Source organism: Triticum aestivum, chromosome 2A (assembly GCF_018294505.1).
Source record: "Triticum aestivum cultivar Chinese Spring chromosome 2A, IWGSC CS RefSeq v2.1, whole genome shotgun sequence".
Taxonomy (NCBI): domain Eukaryota; kingdom Viridiplantae; phylum Streptophyta; class Magnoliopsida; order Poales; family Poaceae; genus Triticum; species Triticum aestivum.
The window spans coordinates 90780431-90785299 of record NC_057797.1 but is presented as its reverse complement, the minus strand read 5'-3'; the positions used below and the strand labels follow the sequence as shown (position 1 = coordinate 90785299).

At 51.5% G+C, this 4869-nt stretch overlaps 1 pseudogene; it reads left to right on the top strand.

The window, feature by feature from the left end:
- The first annotated feature begins 1832 nt into the window (after positions 1-1832).
- Positions 1833-3939, top strand: LOC123187733 (uncharacterized; annotated as a pseudogene).
- Positions 3940-4869: the final 930 nt, after the last annotated feature.

Sequence of the window (4869 nt, the reverse complement as noted above, 5' to 3'; positions counted from 1 at the left end):
AATTCAACCGTGTTCATCTCCGCTCTATAATGTCAAAGCAAGCACTATAAACAATCACTACCGATCACGAACAATCAATACCAATGGGACACGAGATTTTATTTTTACCTTGTTGCATTTCATCAAGCACTTGGCGGACACGTTTTTTGTTGCTGGCTGCGGCCGCCGCTCGCGTCAAAGCAATCATCATAGGGGCAACCGGAGTTGCCGCACGAGGCGTAGACTTTGGACGAGGCGCCGCCACGATCTTCTTCATCTTCTTCTTGGCGGGCGCCATCGCCGCCGTCAGCTTTCGAGTCCGTTTGCCTCCGGTAGGTGCGGCGGGAGGGCGGCATGCCGTTACCAGAGACGCAGTGGCCACCTCAGACACCATTGACGCGGTTGGAGGCGGAGCTTGGACCCGGTGGTTCTTTGTCATCCCCAAGCTTTTTTTTCGGCACCGGCGGTGAAAAGTCGGTGCCGGTGGCCGGCGAGGTGAGCCGGGGAGGGGGTTGGCTATCCATTTTGGCCGGCTCAAAGGTCATCGACGGCGGCGGCGGGGGCTGGAGGCAGTGCGGCGCGGTAGTGCGAGAGGGAGTTTTACTCGGTCGCCACATGATGAAATATATTTAGGGAAATCTTGGAAGGAATAGAGTTGAAGTAAAAATTATACTGCATTAATGTTTTTAGGGGATCGGCTAGGTTCACTGTAAGGGAGTCAACCGAAAATTTTATCCTTATGACCGCCAGCTTCTGGACAAGCTCTTGGCTAGGATCAATGGCTCTTTGCCAAGAGTTTTCAACTCTTTTTCAGCACTCGCGTAGAAAGAGCAGGACAGTACACGAAGCCCTAGCCAATGACAAATGGATCCAGGACTTGCAGCACGGTAACACGGGCGAAATGGTTGTGCAGTACCTGCAGTTGTGGCGCAAGCTGCACACGGCCAACGTCACACTAACCACAGATGAAGACTCAATCGCCTGGGTGGCCGGCGGTGGCAACTCTTACACTACCAGTGCTGCCTACAAGCTGCAAACTGACGATGCTGATGCTCCATGAATCAAGACGGCAATCTGGAAGGCCTGGGCCCCCGGAATCGTCAAATTTTTTGCCTGACTACTTCACCAAGACAGACTTTGGTGCAACGATCGCCTGCGGCGGCACGGGTGGCCAAATGGGTATTTTTGTACCCTATGTCTCAGAAATCTCGAGAGTTCTACTCACCTCTTTTGGGATTGCCCACTATCACGCTCGATCTGGGAGACGGCATCCACCTGAAATGGTTGTGCAGCATTGCAGCTTAGCAGATCAAGGAGCCACTCCTCCCTCAGCCACTGGAAAAGAATAGTCCAACTAACACCATCAAACTCCAGGAAAGGATTGAAATCGTTGATGATGCTGATAGTCTGGGAGATATGGAAGGAGAGAAACACATGCGTATTCAACAGCAAGCTGCCCCACACCGACGACGCGCTGCACGCCATCAGGAACACGCTTGAGCTGTGGAGACTGGCGGGAGCAAGATGCCTAGAGCCCCCTTTTGGGGAGTATGTAGCGAGAGAGTAGCCCTAGGATAATGCTGGCCACCTATATCTTCTTTTCGTTTCTCCTTTTGTACCCTTGATCGCTTGATCACCCCTTGTTCTCCCATTGCTTTCTCCTAAATCAATGAAGCCGGAAACCCCGGATCTTTCAAAAAAATGCCCTAACCGTCCAAAATAAGCACAGTAGTGTAGATGTACTTCCTCCGTCCCATAATATAAGAACGTTTTTTCAATCTAACATAGCTTGAAAAACGTTCTTATATTATGGGACGGAGGGAGTATTGATTTAGATTGTGAAGCAGGAGACCAGTTGCTTCTTTTACCGTGTGCCGCTCACTGAACCAGTTGCAACTTCAGAGACACCGGACACCGGAGAGAGACAGGGGTGAAGGGGGAGGATGCTGGTTCGCAGGGCTCGCAGGCGGCGATGGAGAGGGGCGACCAGCAGAGCGCAACAAACCAAGGCTGGCTGCTGAGCCGCTCCTCCATGCCCCAGTGAAGCAGGAGATCGTCGTGCATCAACTGGCCGGAGACGCCACTGAAGATCTCCAGGACGCCGCCGAGCTGAGCGCTGACGGAATGGCCGTGGACGCGCGCCGACCCGTACGTCGCCCGGACTAGCGCGGGGACGTCGCCTGCCCCGCTCGGGTGGTACACGGCCAAGGCCGCCCCGGAAGTCACGAGCCATCGCGTAAGATTGCTGCAGCCGAGTTCGACTTCAGTTCCAATTCAGCCGGCGACAGCTGTTAATCCGCGTCCGGCAAGAATTGGGAGCTCTCCGGTAAATAAAAGGGGGCGGCCGCGGTGGGAGCAGCGGCTCCAACTCGATTCGTTCGCCTCCCTCCCCGATCCCTAGATTCAAGACACAGCATCGATGGCGGCGAAGGTGCTCCAGCTCCGTAGCTCCGACGGCAAGGTGCTCGTCGCTCCGGCGTGGGACTATCGCCCGGCCGCCGCCCAAGACCGTCCGCTGGAGACGCGGGTGCCCTCGCGCGTCCTCGCGAGGGTGCTCGGACCAAGCACAACCTTGCCAAGGCCACCGGTGAGTCCCGGGAGTCCCTCGCCCGCTGGGACGCCGACTTCCAGCGCCGTCTCGAGGAAGACGGCCTCGCCAAGGAGGCCGCCGCAGCCGCCCAAGAACTCCGCCGCTACGGCGTCGACCATGGAGGGCGTCCCCATCGCCACGCCGCCACGGCCGCATCTGATGTCGCTGCTCCTGCCAAGGCGGCCCGTGCTGATCCCGTCCGTGTCTGGTGTGTCAACCACGGAGAACGCATCCATGCGCCGGCGATGCCCGGCTCCTTCGAGGCCTCTGATATTGCCTCCGCCGCGCGCCCTGGGCCTGCCACCACCTTGCCGGCCGCTGCTGGTGCTGACTCCGTCGACGTCCGGTGCGCCATCCGTGCCCGTGGACGCCAGATGGCTGAAGACGAGGAGTCCGCTTGCCACCACCGCAAGCACCCGGATTCCAAGCCTCGCTCTTCGGTCTGCCTGCCTGCCACTGCTGCTGCGCCTGTGAAGAAGGTCTCTCGTCAGGTCGCTTCCAAGGCTTGCTCTTTCGTCGGCTCTACACCACTGCCTGCCCCTGCCACTGCTGTGAAGAAGATGACTCCAGCAGCTTCAACTCTGCGTGCAAGAAGATGAGCTCAGCTGCAAGGTTCCCAAGCAAAACCGTGTCACCGCTGCAGCACCAAAGAAGCAACCAATTCCTTGGGTGCGGCCAGTGGTATTACGCCCTTGCTAGTCTTTTACCTTCGTAAACCATGCACACATGAGTTTCATTTAATCTTTGCATCTCTAGGTTCTGCGCTTAACCACCAAGATGTCTAGTGTTCTCTGAATCCCTTTCAATCATTAGTAATTTTACAGGAGTGTCAGCAGAGTCTCCATCTAGCTAGGCAGCAAAAACCTTGTTAAGATGTGTACGGCATAGTTACACTACATCCACACCTGGTCCTAAGTTAAGGGTTTAAGTAAATAAAGGGCATTCTCAATAAATCAAAGTAAAGCAGATGAGCCAAAAAATTGGAACTCATGTACTGCAATTCCGGCACGAGACAGAGCGTAAAACGCACTCGCCGCAAAATCCAAAACGCCCATTTGCTACCCGGCTTGTAGCAGGAAAAAGGAGTAGAATTGAACTTGTCGATACACACGTAATCATGTGAGCTGCCTAGCGTTTGGAGACTATGCTGACTCTCCTGTAATTAATCTTGGCTGAATTGGATTCTTAGGCATTGGCATCTTAGTGAGTTAAAGTAGCAGTTTCCGAAGAGTAACATTGGTTAGTGAACTCTTGTGTGTCTGTGTGGGTGAAGCTTCGAGCTAAGCAAGTCCTTGATGTACCGACTATCAAGTCATACTGTAATCAATTTTGGATATGAATGAGAAAATTGTTGGCCTGAATTTTGCAGAGCATTTGAGTAATCTTTTCGTATCTATTTATTCTTGTATGCTTCTGTGGCTTCTTAAAGCATTCTGCTGCTCACTGAGGCACAGATCCAATGGGTTCATCTCTGATTTCACAATACTTCGTTTGAGTGGTCATGCACATAACCATGTTTGGGACAGTTACTGGTTAGAAGATTTTTTGGTTTGAGATAACAACACTCTAATAGTCAAGAATGTGAAAAAGGTGGCATCATATTGCAGCCATCTGTCAAACTCACCACTGCCTGTCACTGCTGCTTCACCTAGCGTGAAGGTGACTCCAGTTTCAACTCTGCGTGCTTGAAGGGGAATACAGGATCTCAGCTGCAAAATCCCGAAGCAAAACTGTATTGTTGTTGCTTCACCAAACAAGCAACCTTTCTTGAGTCCGTGTCGGTGAACCTCCGAGTTAAGCAAGTCCTCAATGTACCGAGTAACGAGTCATGTTGTAATAAAAATTTCAGATATGAATGAAAAATGTTGGCCTGAATTTGGGCACAGCATTTGAGTTATCTGAATTTGGCACATTATGTTTTGCTTCTGTGGCTTCTTAAAACACTCCGTTGCTCTGTTCAGAAAAGTGTGCGCTGAATGGTGATGCACATAACCATATTTGAACTGTTATTATTAGTTAGAAGATTTTTTGGTTTAAGAAACTGCAGTCTAATTATTTGAATGTGAAAAAGGTTGCATCTTGCAGCTATGCTTCTCAGATCATATTAGCTTTTCATTTGAATTATGTGCAACCGTAGTCTTACATTCTCAGGCTCCTTGATTTTTTTTCCTGTTCACTGTCATTTTAAGGTTGCTCAAAAATTCTCTTGCCACAAATTTATCAACTGAACTGCAAGGAAATGTAAACAAAGCAAGAAATTAGAAAAGAAGGATAGCTTAAATAGAGGTTCAGAGTTTGCA